Genomic DNA, 24,146 nt, shown 5'->3' with positions numbered 1-24,146 from the left:
GCAAAGTCTCCGTTTCCTTGACACTTGAGCTAGTCTCTTAACCATTAGCACCTAGAAAGTGAAATAAAAAACAAATTATACATTTCTGGAGTACAAGGACCCAGAAATAAACATTAGCATTTCAAAAAGGAGACGTGGGAACATAGTTAGAAAAGGTCAGACTAAAGCAGACTAAATCCCAACAGGGCAAGCACCAAACCCTAGAGCTTCAAGTCTTGCATCTGGAGCTGGAATCACCTGGGCTTACAAGGAAAGGAGAGTAGGGAAACAAACAAGTGAAATATAGGAAAGGCAGCAGAATCATGGCTCCACACGGGTCCACGTTCCTCCTACAAATTAGTTTGACAGCCAAGGAGTCCCATGGTTGCTTTTACCACGGTGGTTCACTTCTCGGTACCAACTTTCTACATCATTTGTTTGTCTCGTTGCCGTGATAAAATATCTGACCAAGTCACCGTATGGAAGCTGGGTTTGGTTTGCCTCACAGTTCAGTGGAATGCAGTTAATAGTGGCGGGGAAGGCAGGGTGACAGGATTACGACGTGTCCCGTCACATTGCATCTATAGTCAGGAAGCAGAGAAGCATGAATACTGATGGTCACCTGTCTTTCTTTTGTATATCCAGTCCGTGATGCAGCCCAAAGGCTGGTACCACCCATGTTAAGCGTAGGTCTCCTTTCCTTGGGTAAATTTTTCTAAGAACACTGAGAAGGTCTCACCTCACCTGAGAGGATGACAGCTTTGTAAGCAAAGGTCTCAATTCACAAGGCACCTACAGAAATAGGACTAGAAAACCATAAGAAGCCCACCACAAAGAGGACAGAATTTTATGAAGTTTAGTAATGCCAAAGGGGCAAAATTGGAGTAAATGCCTACACAAACCCTAGAGTTACACAGGAATTCCAGGCTTACGTTTAGCCTGTTAAATTACAGCAAACTTCTTACAGTGAGGTAATTATGATCGATAACTGAGTCAACATGTATGTTGCTCCAACAAATGTCATGTGTCTGGATTTTTAAAAGAATATATAATATTTGTGCTAAGGATTTGGCCAGGCCCTTCATAAATAAGGCTGCACCATAATAAAACCACATCCTTCCGTCCTTCCCCTAACTCTTCCGTTGGGGTCCCCAGGCTAAGTCCAGTAGGGATTTGTGGAAGGGAGACGGGGAAGGGGAACAACATTTGAACTGTAAATAAGTAATTAATGAAAAGTAAAAATAAAGCCACATCCTTTAAGTGCATGTCCCTATTAAGTGGCACACAAGTGCAAATTTAAATCATAATGTGTTATAGACACTCAATAAACCTATGTGACTGATTATAGAGGAAATGGCAGCGTTGGTAAAGGTTTTTCAAAAATTAAATACAACAGGAATTTTCATACACTGCCTACGCAGTTTTAAATAGGTACCTAATGTATGCTCCGAGACCAGCATACCTTGGTGTGGCCGATTTTGAGTCATTTGTTATTATGTTTGAGAGATTAGGACATGGCCACCCATATAGAAGCAGCACAATCCTGCTTTAATTCTCCTTTCCTTCTGTACCTCCATTTATCAAAACACACAAAAAAGCATTATCAACAATAATCCTAATCTGCAATCAATCCATGTATTTTTGAACAGGGTGCTGTCTATAAAGTTAGTAGCATGGCACCTGGTTCTCAGTGGGGGGTCAGGTTGTCCCTCAGAGGGTTTTAAACATTGCCTTATTACCATCATGATTGAGAGTGCTAATACTTTCAGTGGGCAGAACCCAGGTTTGCCGTTAACTTGCTGTAATACACAGAATGTTCCCACAATACACAGGATGGTCCCACAACAAGAGTTACCCGGCCAAAGAATGTCAAGATGTTGAGAAACACTACTCTAATACAAACCGCCAAAAACTCAGTAGTAGCTTAAAACAATACAAGTACCTTCTCTTAAACATCTGTAGGTTAGAAGTCACAAGATCAAAACCACAGTGTTCTCAGACCTCCACTACTCTCTAGAGGTTCTCAGGAAGCACATGTGCTCTCACGTTCCCATGTGTCTGGAGGAAAGTTCCTTCGAATTGTGGCATTTCATAATGATTCCTTCGTTCTTAGACTGCATGGTCTTGGGAAAGTGGCCAGGATCCTTCCTTTTGCATCCTCTAGCCACTCTTGGCACTGCTTTTTCACCTTAACGTTACTCATTTACATCAGTTGAGTTCACCTGGATTATCCAGAAGACACTCTATTTAAGGTCCACTGATTAACAACACAAATGAATTCTAGCTTGCCAAATGTAACAAACCCATGGGTAATGGTGTTGTGCCAGGAAGTGTTCGTGAACCCCAAAGACCACTAAGGAACCATTTCTGATGTGGTCACATTAGGGTCTCTTTATTACAAACTTGAGTTTGGGCTTACTGCCAGCCCACAGGATGGTTTGGTGAAGCAGCCCAGAACTCTTATCGAGACAAGGTTCCATAGAAAATGGAATCAAGTAAGGGGTTGGGGTCCATCCATCCTGGCAAGCATCTAACTGAATGTCTATTGTAAGCCAACAGGTGGGTGCTCTGAAGCAAGACCTTATACAGTCACGAGAATGGTCTGAAAATACATTTGAAACAATCAGACTAATCTTTGATTGACTGTTGCTAGAAGTAGCTAGGGAGTAACTCTGGAAAGGACAAGCCATGGGGTCCTTCCTGGGCCCTAGGGTCCTTCCTGGGCCCTGGGGTCCTTCCTGGGCCATGGGTGCAGCTTGGCTTCAGCTGCAGGCCAAGTTCTCAGGCCACTTTTTCTTTGAAGATAGAGGCTGGTTCCAAGATGGAGTAGGTTTGGCCTCTCAATGGTAATAAGATGTTAATATTATTAAGGGTTGTTATCACAATGTACTAAGCAAAGAAATTTTGTTTTAGTGCCACACAGATTAGCATACACTTAGGTCTCACAAAACGTTAAGTAGTCTGTTTATATAAAATTCAAATGATAACAAGATAAAATATGGTGAGAGAAATTAGAATAACGATTTCCTGACTGACCACGTGGCTTCCTGTACTCAGCAGATGTAGGAACATGTAGAAACAGAATCCTGATTACCCCAACGCATCCCGAGTCTACATTTTCCTGGACAGGACCAGGAAAGCTTCTTCTTGGTTAGCCTATTCTGTGGATCGCTTCCAGGGTTCTACGTCTGATGTCCTCAGCCCTCAGAAAATGTGCTTTCAATCTCCCAAATAAATCTTTTCCTGCTTAAAGTTGCTGGAGTGGATTATATTTCTTGTATCGGAAAAAAAAATTTTTTTTTCAAAGTATGTGGCACCACCAAGAGCTTGGCCGAAAGCTATGTGTCAGGCAATTTGAAGTACACGGATACTGCAGAAATGGTTTCTTTCAAATCCTTGTAATCATCGAGCACTGTTGCCGAGTATCATAGGTGATGCAGTGAGGATCAAAAGGACCGCTCTTGCTCTTATCCGTAGGCAGCCCTGGCGAAGGCTAGATGCAGACCCAAAGCTTTTCAGGCGAGGCCCTGCAGCTTGGTTTTATTAACCTTTCAAAAGTAAATGTCCCATACATTGAACTCTCACGACTTTTCTTCCAGGAAGTATTTTACTAGCTCAGTGGAGACTTCCCACCTTAATTTATTTCATTTACTGAATTATAAGTCAACTCCCTTGGTTACAAACAATAGGATCTACTCTGGCTCCTTTGCTCGCAGTAGCGGTGCACTTAACTGTATCAGATGGCTAATAGCTTCACAAAGGACGTCTGGAAAAGGAATAGGAAAAAAATTTTTCAAAAGCAAACCTTTAGCAGCAGAAATTCTGAAGCACAGTGTGGAATGGGGCTGTGAAGGAAACCAAGTGACATTCTGACTTGGATAATAAAAACCAGAAAGTCACCATACTGGTAATTCTGGCAGCACCTGACCACGGTGTATTAGAAACTCCAGCTAATCTTGACCCTGATCCCACCTCTTGAATGATTGGCTTCTAGGACTCATCTCTACGTTGAAGGCCCAGCAGAAATTTCTTATTGCTTCATTCAGGTTGCCCTTCTTTGGCCTGTCTGCTAACGTATATTGGGCTTCTGATTATTGCCTTAGAGGGCGGGCCAGGGAGCCCAGAGACATCCCCCACCCCGCCTCACTACAAAAGCTGCCTGGAAATAAAGGGCAGTAAGGAATGTGGATCCTGCCCACCATAAACAGGTTAAAGTGTGATTTCTAGGTTGTTTTCTGTCTTCGTTGAAACAATTAAGAGTTTACTTACCCTGAGTAGTTGTCATTAGTAAACAGTTAGATACCCTCCACTAACAAGTTTACAAACCCACGGATCGCCTCTTCCCCATTTAAAATGAGTTGCCGGTTTGTAAGAAAAATGGTTCTTAAATGAAAGATTACGGTAATGAATATTCAGTCGGCTAACCATCCATCTCATAAATAGACAAGACAAATGATCGTTAGCACGCTGCTAATTTCTCAGTTGTGCATAATTTAGCTTTATTTCCAGCCTATACAGGCTCCTATGTGTTTTGTGTTTGTAATGTGATTTTTCTTATTCACAGATGTTTGAGTAACCTCAGGAGAATAACTGAAGAGTTATGAATTGGATGTTTAAATTTTAATCCGCCTACTTTTGAATTAGACTCGTCTTTTGAACACAGGATTTTCTCTGATGATTTTACTTCACTAATGCCTCATAGATATTTAACTGATCACGTGCTTTATACTTAGGATTTTGACTACCCTGTGCACAGGCAGATGAATTGAATGCATCTTAATTGTCAAAAACTATTTCTTTGGAATTCCCACAGGCAGTAATTCTCCTCAGCTTTACTGGAGTCCAGAACCTTAAAAATAACACGATTAGCTCTCCATGGGAAACACGGAACACACATTCTTCTGTGGATATAAATGACCAGCATTTTGAGTAAAACTTCTGTGATGTCCTCTTATGTGATTTCAATGTGCCTTGACCTTATTAGCAGAAGCAGCTATCCCTTTGCAACATTTTATGAAATGCTATAAACACTGTTCGAAACTCATAAACACTAAAACCTGTGACTGGTGAATTAATCATGTAATAATATGTAAGGTGTTCCTGTGATTTTCCATAAAACAACCGATGAGAATATTTACAGGAATTTGTTAAATAGACCATCCAACCCTGCATGTAATTTTACAAGGCAGACAGACATATGAGGACAATTCTTCATAAATAAATATTAATTTTCTGTCTCTTATAAGACCCTATCTCACTATATGCCCACCTCTATCCCAGTTATCATATTATGACCTTTTCTATTTCTAAATAAATACCTTGAGAAAGAAGCTATCCAGGCCTTCTGTTTTCTACTGAACTCTAAGCCAGGCCCTCTCACACAGCCCTGGGGGCTCTCTAAGAGCCCTTTGTTGCAACAAGAGATTTTCCAGTATTTGAATGGTCACTGGAAACACCACTCCACTGTTGGCTGTGATGCTTTCTCCCTTTCATGCTGTCTTTAGACTCCTCATTCTTCATTCTTTATAAACTTTTCTTTTAACGTGAATCTTCTCACACTGCAGCTATTTGAGAGTCCTAACTTTCCTTTTCCTCCGAGCAAATCTTGAGTTATCCTGACTGCACATGCCAGAAACCGTACAAAGCCCCAGTCCAAGCCTCCTCCAGTACCTGTATCCTGAACTCCACAGTCCCATGGCCCATTATGTGGGGATTCCTGTTCAGTGTAGACTCACCCAGACCCATCACCCTCCTAAAATAGTCATAATTTGCCTCCTATTTCAGAATAGCAGTTTTCAAGTTTTTAAGCCTATGGGCAACTTTATAGGCATTAACAATGTTGAGCTCTTAGAGGGCTTTCTTACATATTAATTTTAATATTCTCCCACAGAGATTTTGAGAATTTTAGATCTTTCATTTAAAGAATAATAAACATTAACATAGTTATGATAGATAGCTTTATTTGGAAAAGAAAAATATGTCAAAATAGCATCTTTTAATATTTTTCAAATTTATGAATATATGGATGAAGCTGATTTTCATATTTGTTTCTCTGCACAGTAACAGAGAAACAAGAAACTCTACTGTATGCTACCATCACTAAATGCTATTCAAAGGCTAAATAACGATTATTACAATTTTTTTTGTCTGGTTGACTCCCAAGATTCCCATATCCCATCTGAGAGCAGCTGGTATTGGTACAGGAAGGCAGAGGTAGAATAACTGGTTAGATACGTGGTAAGTAGATAAGTTAGGTAGTGTAAAACAGAGGGCCAAGGGGTTGAGGATTTAGCTCAGTGGTAGAGCACTTGCCTAGCAAGCGCAAGGCCCTGGGTTCGGTCCTCAGCTCAAAAAACAAAACAAAACAAAACAAAACAAAAAAAACCAAAAAAACAAAAAAACAAAACAAACAAAACAAAACAAAACAAAAACAAAGGGCCAAAATAAATTCACCATGCTGATAAAAACGTAGGGGTTCGGGGTCCGGGGATGGGAATGGAGGACCTGGGTTGATGTCCAGCACTGACTGGTGGCTCACAACTATTGTAAAGCTACTCTCAAGACTTGATGGTCTTTTTTTTTTTACTTCCATAGGCACTGCCCATATGCAATGCACTTGCACTTGAAAGAAAAAGAAACCACACGACTAAATTAAATTAAATTAAAAAGGTTCTTTTTTATAAAGGTAGTGTGGCTGAATGATGCTGAGTTCAGAATGAATGAGTAAGACAGACAGACAGTAGAAACGGCTGAACTGGAGAAGCCAGGTAAATTGCAGAGTTGAGGCTGTGTGAGGAACCAGAGGAGTTGGACAGAGTATCACTACCCTCTCCGAAGTGCTGAGATGGAGATAATGATACAGCAGGAAGAGTTGCTAAGACACAGAATTCAGAATTCATTTGTGCTAAAGAGGCAGGGCACATGATGAACAACACTAGAAAGAAACACAGAGGGTAAAGATACACAAAGGAAGAATGGAAGACTTTTCTGATGTATTACTAAGAACCCACCATATTAAACATGGCGTCCTAGTTACATTTCCATTGCTATAAAGAGACACCATGACAAAAGTGACTTATCAAAGAACTCATTTTATTAGGGGCTTGTTTATAGTTTCCGAGGGTGAGCCCACGACCATCATGGCTGGGAGCATGACAGCAGGCAGGAAGGCATGACATTGAAGCAGTAGCTGAGAGCTTACATCTGATCCACAAGCATGATCAGCAGGAGAGCTAACAGGGGAATGGTGTGAGCTTTTGAAACCTCGAAGCCCTACCCTACTGGCTCACCCCCTTCAACAAGCCTACATTTCCCGATCTTTCCTGATCAGTGCATCAAGTAGGAACCCAGCATTCAAATGGAGGCTATGGAGTCCATTCTTGTTCAGACCAACACACGTGGTAAGCATAGGGTTGAAAATTAAAAACCAACTTGAGGTGCATAATGTGGGGATTGAAAGCTTTTGTAGTAAAGTAGTACACTTTATTTTGTCATCCAGTGAGTGTGGAAATACTGGCTAGCTCAAGTTCAGGTCTTACTGTTGTCTTTTCCCCTAAAGCTTCCAATCAAGTGACTTAAAGAAAGGGTTTGCTTTGTTCAAGTTTGTCTAAATGACCTAAAGAGAAGGGCCTTCAGGACTGCCACCACATACATGACACAAATGCCTCTGCTGTGAAGTGAGGGGAGGCTAAAGCTGTCTCTGCTCTGCTCCCCAAGTGGTACTCTTGTAGAGCACTTCCTACACAATGTCTGTTTATCAAAGACTAGCAAATGTGGCTCTTCAAAACAAACAAACAAACAAACAAACAAACAAGCAAACCCATGATAACATGATGTTTCAGTAGCCAGCCCTCTTTTTCTGTGTAGGAAAAAATTTCTGTACACAAAAATAACTATGACAGGAAAACCCAATTATTATACTGAAATAATCCAATGTGCAGGAGAAATTGATGGTAGATTCAAACAGGTTCCATAGCTGTCTTTGTCGTGGCCTGTCATGTCTTTCTGATGCATGTACTTAAGGAATCACCAACTTAGAAATTCAACAGGCCCTGCAGTTTTTGCTGGAACTATCAGTAGTGTACTGAACTGTAAAGCAACATAGTGTCAGGCAGGCTAGCCTCTCCCAGCATTGCTAGAACCATTCTGTTTACAAATGCCTTTAAGCTAGACTGGCTGAGCTTGGGTTTCAGAGGTAGAATGCAAACACTCTGTCCGTAGAGGCGCCTCAAGTATGAGCTTCAGCTACGGCTCTTCTTGGTTGTCCACTTGACTACAACAGGGATGAACTAAAACCTGGGTGTGTCTGTGAGGGTTGGTTGGGAGGGTGTGTCTTAATTAAGTCATTTGAAGTTGGGAGGTCCACTTTTAATCTGGATCTTTAATTTGGGCCACACCTTCTGCTGGCAGCCCATAGAGAGAATGTGGAAGAAGGAAGTTCTCGCTCTCGCTCTCGCTCTCGCTCTCGCTCTGCCTCCTACATGCCTGCCTGCCCTCACTCTTGCTGGCAAGTCCATTCCTTCACTGGCATTAGAGTTTACTTCTTCAGGATTCCAGTGCGTACTGAAGACCAACAAAGACATCAGTCTCGTGGATAGAACAACTTTTGGACCTCATGACTTTCATTTGGTAGACAGCCTCTTTTGGAATATCTAGGTCATAGCCTATAAATCACCATAATAAATCCCTTTTCTGTATCTCTTGACAGATGTAGGTATAATCTCTTATGTACTGTTTTGAAGCATCAGTAGAGATCTGATAGCCAATAAACTGAGGCAGGATTAGAAGGTAGGACATTTGGCAGTGAGAGAGGAACTCTGGGATAGAGTCAGAGGCAGTAGATTCCCCAACCCAGACTTGGACAAAGTCAGATAGATGCATGAAACTTAGGAGAGGTAAGTAGCCATGTGGCAAATAGAATAATAAAGGCAGGTTAATGTAAGTTATGATCTAGTGAGAACAAGCCTAGCTTATTGCCTAGGCATTTAATTAATAAATTATAAGCCTCGAGGTCATTATTCAGGAACTGAAGAACGGTTAGAAATGCCTGAGGTCACGTACAGAGTCAATCTATCAGTTCAGTTTCTCCAGGGAAGCCTGACTAATCCAAACATTTACTACTTAATTTAATTAGTACTCCCTCCAAGTTCATTTACATAATTACTATATAAATGAGTAAGATTTCTTGGTCATCTATATCTGTAGTGGACAGTCTTGTGTGTATGTAAGTAGCAATTTATTTAACCTTCCTGTCAGGTGGGGTAGGGCTTGCTATTTTCCTATTATGTTTAATTTTGGGGAATTTGTGGGTGTGAGTCTATACCTCACAAACTTACTTAGTCACTCTCTGCTACTAAAATCCTTGAAACTCTTCCAGTTTTTCTATTCTCTAAGATTTGATATTTCAAATTCTTTTGATGCTTCTGGCTACACATTTTTCTTTCAATAACTTATCTTTCCATTACATTAGGCAAATTGGTTTCTATTGATTATCAGCAAAGTTATCTAAAAAACAATCGCCCCGTAAGAAAAGTTGGGTTCTAGACAAAAGAACCTTGAGTAAATGTTTGCCTTTTGAATGTGGTTTAAAATAAGATAGAGTAAAACACATTGAGGCTCACATTTACAAAGAAATGAAAGGGAGGCTCCTAGTGGTGTCTAGAATCAACATCTGTCACCTGATGGGTACAATAGTTCATTGTGATATGTGTTAGTCCATTTTTCATATTATGATAAAATGCCCTATGTGAGCTATCTTTATAAGATAAAGGGGCTAGTCTAACACACAGCTATGGAGATTTAGAGCAAGGCTCTAGCACTGGCTTGGTATTGGTGAGTATCACATCAGAGGTGAGTATCATCACAGCAGCGGATGCACATGAAGGCGAAGTAATGATGTCCTAGACCATCTACAGTTAACTTAATGACCTGTGACAAGGCGCACCTGTTGTGATCATACTACTTCCTAACTCCACCATCCTGGTGACCAACTCTGTAACACCAACCTCTGGTGAGACCCATTCAACCCATTTCTAAGCCACAACATGATGGTATATAGTAAATTAAAATTTAGGAAACGAGTTTACTTTGTAAAAGCCTTAATCGGGGCACATATGGCACATACAAAGTTATCCTTGGACAATGATTAAAGACACTAGCGTTTGGCCAAAGATCATGAAAGTCACAGTGGACTATTGATTTTTTTTTTTAATTTTTGAGTCACTGAGTTACGTAAATATTTGGTTTGATAAACAACCTTCTAAGCCCCTTGTACGGAAGGACTCTGATAAAGTAACAGACAGGCTTTGAAACACCAATCAGGGAACTCTCACAGGGTTTAGAGGCACTGAGAGCCTAACGGACGGAGCTGGATGATGTGTTCTCCTTGTCCCCGTCTTGACAAAATAGCATGTGCTTTCTTGAAAAGTAAAACTCCCATTTTTTTTTTGCCTCATTGCTTAAGTAAGACTTTTAAAAACGTAGTTTTGGTTAGACAGTAAAACGGAAAACCAAGAGAAAATGTTTCATATAAATCCACGAGTTTAAGGAGCTTAGGAATGTATATCAAAATAGAGTGCTTAAAATAAAGATGGTGACTATCATTTTGAATTAGAGTGATTTTTTTTTTCATCTGGGGAAGTGAACTCGGTAGAGTTTCTGTATCCAACATGACAGCTCCATCCAAAATCTAGGTGTCTTCATAAAAACTAAATTAAATATATTCACTAAACAACAAGAATTACACGAAAACTCTTGGCATAATTTGAATATATATACATAGAAGAATCTGGAAGCCCAAAGTGGCAGACTAGCTCTCTCATGCTTCCAAAAAACAAAAACAAAACAAAGAAAACCTGCAGAATTTCCGACTCAACCACTTTCCCCAAATACTAAGTGCAAAATAAATCTTTAAAAGTCATCTTTTCTGCCTGATCCTCTCTGGCCAGGAGGAGGTAGCTGCTCAGATGCTCTGCCTGGTACTCTGAGTTCATCACAGATGGTGGGTGCCCAGTGTAGGAGACCTAGCTAACACCTGCAGGAAGAAAAACAGGAAGTGCTGAGGACTCAGGCTGGGGATGGCCTTCACTGCTTTATCCTGTGTTTGCCTTCTCAGAGAGGTTGACTTCTGAACTTGCCAGAAACAAAGATCCATCCTTGTTCTCTAAATCTTAACCCTTCAGAAGAAAACAAAAACTGAAGTCACTGCATGAAAATAATGAAGTAATGGCAAAAATATATGTTTGCTGTTCAGCGAATGATCTTCTAGATAGTTAAAGGCAGAGATAAAGCATTCTATGCATATAGGATGAGCATTTCTTCCTTCCCATGATCTCTGAGGTCCCACCATACTTAGGACACACGCAGTCTTAAGGATTACTGACTGTATTTTTTACATTTGCACTTTTATTGTTCAATAATGTCTAAACTCTAAAAGAAAGAGGCAGGTTTTTTTTTTCTTCTGTTCTCACCTGGGCAGAATCTATTTCATTCACTTAAAAGCAATACCTTTCGTTACCTTCTTTGCCATATTCAATTTAAAAGGCAAGCCTGGCTTGACCTTACCCAAGGAAATTCTGAGGTCAGTTATATTTACTGCTGTGGCTTGAACCTGTTAAGAGACTCTGCATTAGTTTTCTGCAGTAACATGGGAGTGGGCAGAATCTTGAAGGCAGGAATTCATTACTCGGGTAGACAGGAAGTCAGTGTAAATATCATCCAGATAGCAAGTTAGCACTGAAGCTTTCCTGTAAGGTTCCTTCTATATTTCTTTGGGGATTTTTTGTTGTTTGCAGTGTGGGCAGTAGAAATTTTAACCAAGGCAGGCTGAAACTGAGTCTGTGATCATATAAAGAATGCACAGTGCTTCAAAATAAATAAATAAATAAATAATAAAAAAATAAATACTTGAAGTTTTAACTCAGCTGATTTTGTCACACTAAAGAAAAAAAAAGGTCATTTCCTTTTCTGTTCCCACCCACACACTTTTTATGTGTCTTCCTTCCAGGAGACAACTGGACATGGATCCTGGAAATCATAGTGACTTTTTTCTGTTAGTTGTGACAGAATAGCTGACATGTACAACTAAAGTGGGGGCATGGGTCATGGTGGAAAGACATAGACCATTGTGAGGAATGCACATGGCAGCCAGTGGTGATGAACATGTGGCAGTTGGTGGCTGAGCTGTGGCTAGTGCCTGCAGGGAGTCATAGCTTGACTGATCACAAAGCAGAGAGCTCACCAGACACAGGATGGACTCACCCTTAAATCCCAACACTCTGACCCTACGTTTTCAGGAAGGGCCTGAGGTCAGAAGGCTCTATTAACTTTCCAAATGGTACAACCATGTGGGGACCAGGTCCATAAACACATAAGCTTGTGAGAGATTCTATTTTTAAGTTTACAACATGATGTCTTAAACTACATTTCAGAGCACTGTGCTGTTGAGTGGTTTTTCTCAAGTAAACTGAAAGACTCACCCATCTGAATGACTTGTCTACAGCATACAAGGGCAGCGAGCATAGAATGGTTATACTTTACTCAATACCTCTTGCAAGCTTGGTGGTCGCACCATAGAAGCCCTCCTTGAGATACCACATCCTCTATTTCTTCAGAGGACTTAGGAGATTTGAGGGCCATGTCTCAGGACCCAGTCCTTTCATAACTGTCATCTAAGAATCCAGAGTAGCCTCTAAATGCTGAATTGGAGGTTACCATTCTGCTCATTCTACTCAGAACCTTATTCTTCATGCTGTATGCAAAGTGGGAGGGTGGTAAATATTAAGGGAATTCACTTCCTAGAAGTACCATGAATATGTGTAACCTAGAGAAATGTGGGAGATCAAAATTATACATTTAACATGAATGAGATAGGATATGCTGGTCACAATTTCTTGCACACTTTGAGTATTTACATATGGCAGTCATCATCAAAGAGGATCAATTATGTATTTGATAGAGTAACTACAAGCTTGCCTGTAGGCACAATGAGAGTGATACAGAATCATAAATAACAATGAAGCCAACAGTAAAGATGCTATTAGGGGATTCTACAGGGAAGAAAGTACGCTGAGTTTCTATATATGCAAATTCTCTTTTTTCAATAATTTTTATTCACTTCCCATCCTGATCACAGCCTCCTCCCTTCTCTACTCTCTTCCCAGTTCCACCTTTATAAGTCCCTTGCCCCTCCTTATCCACTCACCTTCTTTACAGAGAAAGGGAAGCATTTTGGGGGTACCACTCCAGGACATCTAGTCCCAGCAGGACTAAGCAATCCTCTCCCTGAGGCCCAGCCAAGCAGTGCAGGTAGGGAAGGTGATCTAATGACAGGCAATAAAGTCCCAGACAGCCTCCTTGCCAGTTGTTAGGGGACCCACACGAAGACCAAGCCGCACATCTGCTACAAATGTGTAGGGGGTCTAGGTCCAGCCCCCGAATGACCTTTGGTTGGCAGTTCAGTCTCTGTGAGCCCCATTAGCCCAGGTTAGTTGACTTGGCTGGCTTTCTTGTGACGTCTTTGACCCCTCTGGCCACTCTTCCACAGGACTCCCCCAGGCTCTGCCTGTTTGGCTGCAGGTCTCTGCGTCTGTTTCCAGTCACTGCCGTATGACGCCTCTCAGGAGACAGTTATGCAACAGCAGTCTTGTGACCTTCTTTCTCACGTAGACAGACAATTAGACAGGCACAGTCATTTGACAGTAAAGGACATATGAGGGGATTCTTGGAAAATATCTGGAAGAAATGGATCGAAGGAGAATTTTCATGTGCACCGATAAGAAAATAGCATTAGGTAAGTACCTCTTTTCTCTCACTGTTCTTCATCAATGAATCAAAAGACATCACAACTGTCAAACAGCTAAGGTACACACACACACACACACACACACACACACAATTAATACAGAGATCTACACAATCCTGGGCACCTTGCTATCATGATGAAGACACTGAAGTTCTATCCTGCACGAAGCGTACTGTAACTACAATCTGTATCAACACTGATCTCTAATCTTCACAACCCCCGAAACTTAGAAATTAAGCAATCAGAATGGTAGTGTTTTCTAAATTGTCCATCCCTAAAGCCTGACTCTCATCCTGAATCATAGGCTGAGTAACATTAGAGTAGAACTCTTCAAAAATACATATTTAAGTTTTATATGTAAGTGTTTCAGGAGTTGGCTCTCTGTAGGTAGTGAGGGAAAGGGGTCAGATCCATGGTAAGAATTGCAATTTAGGAAATAAGTGCTGGGGTTAAAGGAATGTTATGGTTAAAACAGCAAAAGTAGTAATGTTGGGGATGAGAAACAAAGCTTCTAGGTGGACATTCGATAGCCGATAAACAAGTGGGCCTGATAGAGGATAGGCTCTGAGAAGCATTGTCAATAGCCTCTAGGAGAGCCCCCACTGGGGAATGTGCACACTAGGAGCTATTTCTCTTTTATATATTTTGTTTCTCATGCAGCTAACTGTAGCAGAAAAGTCATAATGGTCTCTGCTGTCACCTGTTTCAGGAAAGAGACCCTAGACCATCTTGTAGGTAGCGAATTACTTTCGAGTGAATGCAGCTGGAGTTGTAGATGTAATGGGAGTTCCAAGCTTACCACTAGGTGTGAGACTAAAGCAAGAACAGTGAAAACAGCTTCAAGTGAGATACCCACAAGTTGCAGCAACAGCAGCCAATCACGGGTAACTGGCAGTCCAGGTCAGTAACCAACAAAGCTGAAGGCAGAGGTGAGTAGAGTGGATTTCACTCTAACTGCAGGAGCTGCCTGTGAATGCAGCATGATCATCGACTCCCTAATTGGGCAAAGAGACCTTCATGGAATGTGTGGACTCTCCACTGGGTCAGTGGACACACACACATAGCCCGAGGTGTGACTAATCTCAGAGGGATTAACTTGGTTTTGTCCGTTTTCTGTCATAGTTTCTTAAAAGCCACAAGAATAGTAGTTTTCAATCTTCCTAACATTGCCACCCTTTAATACAGTTCCTCATGCTGCAGTGACACCAACCTTAAAATTATTTCACTGCTACTTCCTAACTGTAATTTTGCTACTGTTATGAATCGTAATGTACATATCTGATGTGTGATGCCACATCTGATAGGTGACCCCCAAAAGGGGTCGCTACCCACAGGTTGAGAACCACTGCCCTAGATGATGCCATTTATGATTTAACTCTCCTGGACCCATTCTTGAGCCATGCTCCAATCTTTTCTTTATGTCATCTTTCAATTTCTCACATTCTATTAATTTCCTGCTTCTCTGTTGTGCTCTTAGGTAAGGCTCCCCTCTGGTGTGTTCACCCCCATGGATGTCCACACTGTTGTGTTGATCTTCACTGTCACGAGACAATGAACTCCAGAGCCACTGGGTTGATCTCTCATGGTGAGGAGTTCCTGGCGCCCTAGGCTCTGGGGTCAGGCACAGGACCTGCTGCATTTAAAATACCAGAATCTCTAACATGTATGCATTTGTGCTTTTGTGTATATAGGAGAGTAATGCTGTCAATTCCCCAAATAGTTTAAAACATCTTCTGGAATCCCCTTATTGTGAGTTTACCTTTTGTATTCTTACTCCATCTTCTGTGTTGATTTATCACTTTGAGCTCCGTTTCTTTTCTATCTCAATTTTTGCTAATTACCCTATGTTTATGATATATTAATACACCCACATATGTGTGTATGTGTGTGTATATATATATATATATATATATATATATATATATAATTTGTATTTGTACTTCAGGTGTAAATTGATATTTATTAATAATATTTTTAAATTTTTTTCTTACTAAATGAGAGGCAGTGAATTTTCTCTGAGTAACTTGAGTAAGAGATTTTTTTTTAATTTCCCTTTAGATTCCAACACATTTACAGAATTCTAGCTTGATACTTCCCCCCTTTAACTTGCAGTGCTCTGAAGATGTCAGCATATTGTGTTCCAAAGCTTGAAGTGTCAGTCATAAACACTGCTGGAACTCTTGGCTTCCTGCTGCTTGTCTTTGTTCTCTAGTGAGTTCAGTGAGTGAAAGCCTATGTCAAAGGGAGACAGGTCTGGGGTTCAGCAAGGATAGGCCTTGCATTGGCCATTGGGAATTGTCCGCAAGTAGAAGTCAAATTCATGTAGTATAAGATTACTACAGAAATGAGGTTAAATGAGAAGCTATGGAAACAGAGAGGAAGATGTGTTTGCATGTGGAGGCTAAGGCACTAAATATCCAGCAAAAATGCCTAAGGACCAGAGAGTCGGCTTTGTAAAGGAGATCATTTTTTTTTTCTAGAAGATTCATGCTAGCAAATGCTCTTGACCACTTGCAATTGAGCGCTTCCCATTGGGTAACATAGAGATCCTCGCAATTTTAAAAGCAAAGAAATGTGCTGTCTGGACCGGTCTTAAAGCAAATGAAAGACTTTTGTTTTTTTATTCTGAGTTTTGTTTTTTGTTGTTTTTGTTTTTAAGAAAAACATATACTTTAATATGTTAATCTACTAAGAAGAAGGATCCAGCCAGAAAAGAGATTTTAACAAAGGTAGAGAGAAAAGAGAGAGGGGTCTGGGTTAGTAGCAGAGGGCAAGTATTTGAAGCTAGAGAACTGATAACCATTTACAAAGGGAGAGATTGAGTCTGGGTTAAACCAGAGAGGTCTTGAATTCAAAATGGTGGGGAACAAAACACACAGGTATCAAGGAAGGCGAATTTCCTAGGCATGTTTTTGTTTTCTCAGTGAAATAAAAACCGTGTCTTGCTTGCAAGTCATTTCCAGAATATGTGTCTTATGTCTGTGCTGTTAATCATTTTATTCTCGGATAGGATACCCATTCTCCTAATCTTCTTGTTGAAGACCTCCTTGACCTCCAGTGTTTACCTGAGAATCTGCCCTCAGGAAGTGTTCTGATCCCCAGTGGAAAGGGTCCTGCCGTTTGGCTCCCAGGCTTCGGGGGTGTGGGCCATCACTATTATTTCCACTGTCCTCAGGCATGGTGTGCCTTGGATTATCTACGGGTGGGGCATTTGCTATGGTTTTGAAAGGTGAAAGTGGTTTATTCTCATTAGTAGCTAGCAGTTGGGTGGTGGTAGCGAAATGGAAGCTGGATAGTTGAGGGAGCAGTTACCAGGCTGCAGAGAGATAATGAAGGACAGTTCTCAGGTGGTAACTACTCTAAGAGGTAGTTACCTGTCAATAGCAGATACTATTTTTAAAATGTCATTGTCAAAATATAACAAATTATATTTTGTTTACCAAAAACAAAACAAAGTTGTAGTGAGATATACTGTGGCTTATGTCCTTGATTAAACCTACTTAACTAAAATATTCTCCCATAATTTCTAGGAAAGCCTTTGTGCTATGAACTGTATCAGATGTGGTTTGGTCCTGGAATTCTTCTGGGCTTTGTTTTTCAAGTCTCTTTTCTTTAGTCCATGCTTCACATAACATGGAATTCCAAGAAAACCCATCTCAGTTCCCACACTGATCTACTCTGTCAGAAAACCTAACTCAGGTCAGGACCGTATTTACTAGTTTGACTGGTATCTCTGCTCTCTTTCTTTAAACCTCACTAACCCTGAAACGTGTTTTCTAGAAAAAGCATCAGCTCTCTTTCCTTCCCCACATCTCAGCTCCTGAATACCAGGTGCAGTAAATACTGTCTGCGGAGCCAACAAACAAAATGGGAACACAGGGTACAGTTTTAGAGCATTTTAAATGAAAGTATGGTGAAAACCATTTTAAAACATTGGGTGAAATGGTTCTCAACATAGTCATTACACAACAATGATAGCATTAGGTAATATATAAACTAAATGTGAGTAATTTTAATGCATTTTTATAATTTAAGAATGACCCAGAATACTTGCTTTAAATTTCCTTGCAGACAGAAAAGCCGAGAAATTGCAGATTAAAACAAAACCATGGTATTTGTCTTAGTTAGGGTTTTACTGCTGTGAAAGACACATCCTGAACAAGGCAAATCTTATAAGGTCAACATTTAATTGGGGCTAGCTCACATGATCAGAGGTTCAGTCCATTATCATCAAGGCGGGAACATGGCAGCATCCAGGCAGGCATGGTGCAGGAGGAGCTGAGAGTTCTACATTTTCATCTGAAGGCTGCTAGCAGAAGACTGGCTTCAAGGCAGTGAGGGCGAGGGTCTTAAAGCCCACACCCACAGTGACACATCTACTCCAACAAGGCTACACCTCCCAATATTGCTACTCCTAGGGCCAAGCATATACAAACCATCACAGTCTAAAATAGCTTCAGCTTCCATCTACTTTTGAATGGCAGTTCATTTAAGTCTACCTGTGAGAATTATTTGATCAAATACAGAACCTTCTGGAAACAAGCGTAACATTGCTATTGAAGGACAGATAAGTGACAGAAAAAAAAACAATCAAGGCTGGGTGTGTATAATTTTATGAAAATTTTTGAGTTTTAAATACTAATAGATTCTTGGGTTTTACATTAGATTCAGGATTCCATCACCTACAGTTACTTCATGAAGGCAGTGTTACATGTATAAGTCAGCTCAAATCTTGGCTAATCTTTTCTTCATGGGCATGCGTCTGTCTCTTTATCAAACACATTTTACTCATTGTTACCCACAGGGCTTCTGCAACTTCAGAGAAAATCTGCAAATTGTGTACTGTCCAAGTGAAGACAGTAAAGTGGGTTCCTTTGTGGATGGGCACCAGAAAGGAATGGTATAGAAATAAAGGATATAAAACAATGGATCGCAAGCACAAGACCGAGGGAGAAGTGAGGCGGGAGATCTGTTGGCAATTCCCTCTATAGAACATCTGGTTTTGTCCCATCTGACTTCTTCAGTCTGCACGGAGAGACATGGAACCAAGGAAAGCAATCTAAAAGACTTCTTTTGGAGGAACAGTTCTCATAACAAAACAAGGCAGTTTCAAGGTAGCTCACAAGAGTGAAAACCCTTGAAGCTCCAGATGGACACAGACAGGTTAGGACACAGCCATGTTGTTCCCTCTCCCAGGGAAACAAAGAATGTAAAAGCAGAAATAGATAAATGGGTCTAGGCAAAAAGAAAACATTTAACAAAGAAATGGAGATGGATTTGCCTTTGGGGAGTCAAGAGCTTGAGGGTAGACACTTCAAAGTAGGTCCCCATACCCCGAGTTCTGAGGGCAATAAAGACAATGACCTTGGATTTTTAAAAGCCCCTTGCCTTGCTCTCGCCTGAGACTTTCTGTGCCTCGGGGAGGAGCTTTGGAGGGGTCTCTACTATTCTGCTGCCTCTACGACAGGCACTTATAGCTTGGACACTAGGCTAATGACTGTATCCAGAGGTTACTAGGCTGAACGCAGACTAAACAAAGATATATGTGTGTGTGTGTGTGTGTGTGTGTGTGTGTGTGTGTATGTATATATGTGTGTATATGTATACGTATATGTATATTATATACGTGCTGTATAGATCTTTAGATAGGAGGTGCTGGCAGGTGCTTGGTGTACTATACCGGGATCCAATGCCACCCAGCACAGTGCCACAAAGTAAGTAAACAGACTCTAACCTCCTTCACCATGGACACCTAGTTAATGAATTCTGTTCCTAGACTCAAACCCTCTCCGAGGGAAACGGCAGAAGCAGAAGAATGAAAGTCTGAACTTGCTTGAACATGAGTTAGTAATCCTTAGACATGATGACTGAACTGAATTTACACAGAGTACCTAATATTTCTAGGGATGGACGATTGTTTCTTCTTGCCATTAAAATTAGCAACTAGAATTTCGACCTTTTACACAAGTTTGAAGTCAAATAAATTGAGCTTGTTTCATTTAAAAAAAAAAACACAAAAAATCTTAGAGGCAGAATCACATACAAGTCCAGCTGATGCACAAGATCATTATGGTATGTGTCATGATGGAGTACGGACCAATAGTTCACCAATAGCAAACAGTTAAGGCTCGATTTAAAATCAGCACTAATTTGAAATTTTACTAGTCACACGGTACACAGAAAGTAAAGACCAGCTTTAAACATCGCAGGACTGCTTGTGAATTTTATATCCCCACAGAGTTAAGAGGAGAAAGAGTCTTCACTAACAAAGAGGCAGCTTGTATGTCAGTGTCCCCTAGAACCACCATGGGCCCTTTGACTCTTGGTACACTGCCTAGAAAGAGAGGAGGGGAAGTCTTCAATATCTTTTCTGAAGTTTGACAGAAATAATCAGCCCAGAAGCTGGCTAAACATGAAGGTTCCTTTTCAGCTGTCCTGGAGTCCGCACTTTTAACAAGCTATCACTTAGTTCTGAGTAAAAAACACTGCTGAGGACTTGGTTAATGAGTGCTGGTGCCCAGGTTGAACTTCCTGAATTTGAAAACCTCTCTGTATGGGCTCCTAATTACTGTCACTTTCTGTGCTGATGCACACTGGACAATCCGGGACGGCCCCTTCCCCCCACTCCAGGACATAATCAGCACAATTAATCATTCTTCTTTTAGAAGTTCTCCGGTCATGGGGCGGAAGCACAATCCCTGAGGGTATGCCGGCGGTGGTGCTGTATCTTGGCGCGTGGCTGCCACCTGGTGGTACAGGATGAACTAGACGATCCTGGGAAATTAAAAGTGATCCTTTCTTTTTCTTTTCCTTTTTCTTCTCCTTTTCCTTTTCCTTTTTCTTTTCCTTTTCCTTTTCCTTTTTCTTCTCCTTTTCCTTTTTCTTTTTCTTTTCCTTTTTCGTTTGGGTCAAGATGAACGTTGTTTGAGTGAGTGAGCAGTGCAAATTAAGAAATGTGCGTTTTAAAGGCAAGGTACAAAGATTTGAAATTCAGGAGCAAATTCTGCTAGGAGGCAGTGCCTTGGAGACTCACCTGACGATGAGAATTTGCATCTTCTCCTGAAAGCCTTCCAGGCAGATGTGGACATGCAGGTTGTGGGAGTTTGGATTTTCTTTCGAGTAGATTCCATCTCTGCTCACCTCTAGACAGTCTCCTTGGTGAACTCTAAGGAAGAGAGATCTAATTGATCAAGTAGTTATAAAAGAAAGCCAGTTAAATTAACCGGTGTGCTCCTCTACGCTGCGATAGGCAACAGAAATCCTGCCAACATCATTAACCAAGAAAAAAGTAATTAACCCACAGTCGTTCCTAACAGTGGGGTCTGGTGTTTGCTCTCCACTTTGCAAAGACTCTATCTAACCAGAAGCAGCACAAGTCGATGGAATCTGGGTACACTGTCATTCCCAGGGTGGCTGTGTTCCTGCTTATTTAACTCCTTCATAACTTCTCTACTAATCCCTGAAGGGCGGGAGCTGGAGGATGATGAGGAAATTGTATATGAGTGACTATGGGGATGAGAGGATATAAAGATTCCCTTTGTCATCAGCAGCTGAAGTGCATAAAGTCCTCATTATAGTGACGCTTCGATCAGATCACTCAGAACACCTGAAAGGATCCGAGTGTCCCCAGTCTGCATTCAAGCCAGGTGTTTACCAGCTCCAAAATGTAACGTCTTTCCTTGAAATCATGTTCTGTATATCTCTCAAAGCAACAGAAAAGGAATGAGGTGGTGGTGGGGAGCTTTTGAAATAACTAAGTGCAGAAGACAGGGTTGGCCTGTTGCAACATTTATTAGCTGCTGGGAACTTTACATCAAGGTGGCATGCAGAGGCTCAGGTGTGTGGACTTCAGACAGATGTGGTGCTGTGTGACACCAGATGTCCATGGTGACGGTCTTTTAGGAGTGGTAGAGAAAGAGTTATCCATGCAATTGGATCCAAGCAAAGACATGTCAAGGCTGAGGAGATCACTCAATGGCAAGCAGGAGAGAAGAGTGTGAAAAGCCAGGCTGGCTGTGCCTGCTCACAAATTTAGCTCTGAGGAACTCTGGAAGGAAGGCAGAAGACAGACCAGTCATGGGAGCTCCCCACATAGCTTCATATTCAATGCACCGCAAAAAGGGGACACTCAACATCCTATATTTGGGGTCAGAGGCAGGTTATCCCCCAAGGACAGATCCTCAGTGACCTTCTTCCAGCTGGGAGTGTAGGCCAAATGCCTCATGAATAGTGCCCCTGCTGGGGACATGCTTAGCGCGTTATTCTTAGGGGGAAACATTTTATATTCAAATATTCAAAAAATTCTATTCAAATCTTTGCTTTAGAGTGCATTTTAAATCTTCCTTTCTTTAAAATTATACTTTCATTTTTTCTTTTGAATATCAGTCTTTTTCTTTCTTTCTTTTCTTTTAATTCTGGGATCCAACCCAGAAGCTAATACATGCTAGGAAAAGCATCATCAATGAAGTCACATCTCTGTTCCTGTGTTTACCTTCTATATATGAATATATGCATTTTATTAACACAAATATGTGTTTCTATACACACCACTATATATCTCCAGACTGCATCTTGTCAGGAAGTTGAAAGTGGGGGAAAGGGACCATGTGTGATAGCCCAGACCTTTAATTCCAGCACCAGGAGGCAGAGGCAGAGACAGGGGTAGGCCGATCTCTGTGAGCTCAAAGCCAATCTGGTCTACACAGCGAGTTCCAGGACAGCCAGCATTGCATAGAGTATTGTCCCACCCCCTGCACACCAAAAAAGTGACAGGGAAAATCAAGCTGGCAGGAGATGACACATCTATTTGGGCAGAGTAAGATGTTGGGCCAGGATAAGGTTGAACACCTAACGAACACAAGAAAGTCCCACACACTCTGGAGAGGAGAAGCCATATTTCCACCCTGGCTTTTTCCAGTCGTTCGCACAGAGGGAAATTTGATCAGGCACATGAGTCACCATGTTCATAAAACGAGTGAAGAGCTGCCACTCTGGCAGAAACTTCTTCAGTCTCTGAAGTCCGTTCCTCTCGCTTAATGTTCTCACCTGAAGTCGAGCCAGAGTCTGCCCTAAGTGACTGTTTGGAAGGAAACAAGAACCTTGTCTTTAAAAAACTGTGGGTGTGAATGTAAGAATTTAGAGAGGCTGAGATTTAATGGCCCTGTCTAGTTACAGTTTGAACAAAAAGAGAAATCTTATATATGACAAAATTACATTTATTCAGTAATAGGAGGAGGAATTTTAAAAACTGATTCTGAAGTATTATTTCAGGAAGAAAGGGAGCTACAAAAACTGTATTTGGACAGAAGAGATGGCTCCGTGAGTGTGTAAGCTGTGAAAGAGTCTGCAGCAGAGTCCAAACTCCATGAACCCACATCCAAAGCAGCGAACTCCACCAACCCTGCCTGGGAACCCAGTGCTGTGGAGGCTGGAGACAGACATCGCTGGGAGGGACTGGCTGCTGTCAGGCTCAGGTTTGAGGGGATAGGGTAGAGGGTGCTGGAGGAGGATGCCTGAAATACTGCTGTGGACTGCATGCATGCATGGGCATGTGCACACATTCTCTGAATTGATTGATTGATTGAGAAGATGTAAAGACTCCCCAATGCAGAGAACTACCAGTATACAAACAGAAGACCGTAGGAAATCTAAAACGAAGCAGCAAAGATTTAACCCATTTGAAGAAGTGAGGAATTAGTCACCCTCTGAAGCCATGGTTTTCACAGGGGTTGCCTAAGACCATCGGAAAACCCAATTATTTACATTGTGAATAATATCAGTAGCAAAATTATAGCAAGGAAATAGCAATGAAAATAATTTTATGGTCAAGGGTCACCACAATATAAGGAACTGTGTTAAAGGGGCGTGGCATCAGGAACATTGAGACTTCTAGTGGTCACAGATGGCATGTAGTGGAATCTAGAGTTTATTCCTAGGTTCTAGCTCTGTCTTTGTCAATCTGACTCACTGCCAGTCACACGTCTTTTCTAGAAAGATAAGATAGTGTCAAAAATCAGCCTCACAAAGGGCAGACAAGAGCTTTCAGCCCCTGACCTATTCGCACAGTGCCCATTTCCTCCTGTGTAATTTCTTCGCGGTGTAAGCACAGGTATAATAAATGTGACCTCCAGGTGGCAGCAGCTCACTTTAGTTTATGAAGGGGCCTTTGGACCGTGCATTCCCCACAGCCACTCATTAAATTGTCCACTAGGTGGTAGCAACCAGAATACAATGGGAAAAAGTCGTTAGTAGGTAATAAAACAGGGTCGATCTTTCTGCTCATATCTGAGAGCAGAACTTTAAACAAGCGCAAACATTCTTTTTTTTCTTTTCCTGGAAATCGTGACAGCCTTAGCTTATAAGACTT

General features: G+C 41.3%; 1 long non-coding RNA gene across 1 annotated transcript; it reads left to right on the top strand.

Moving 5' to 3' along the window:
* Positions 1-13,481: 13,481 nt before the first annotated feature.
* LOC134483036 (uncharacterized) lies at positions 13,482-15,621 on the top strand. Its single transcript, XR_010059852.1, has 3 exons — positions 13,482-13,768; positions 14,490-14,709; positions 15,258-15,621. It is a non-coding gene; the product is annotated as an uncharacterized LOC134483036 (long non-coding RNA).
* Positions 15,622-24,146: the final 8,525 nt, after the last annotated feature.

Source organism: Rattus norvegicus, chromosome 18 (genome assembly GCF_036323735.1).
Source record: "Rattus norvegicus strain BN/NHsdMcwi chromosome 18, GRCr8, whole genome shotgun sequence".
NCBI lineage: Eukaryota > Metazoa > Chordata > Mammalia > Rodentia > Muridae > Rattus > Rattus norvegicus.
This window is presented reverse-complemented; position numbering and strand designations above follow the sequence as displayed.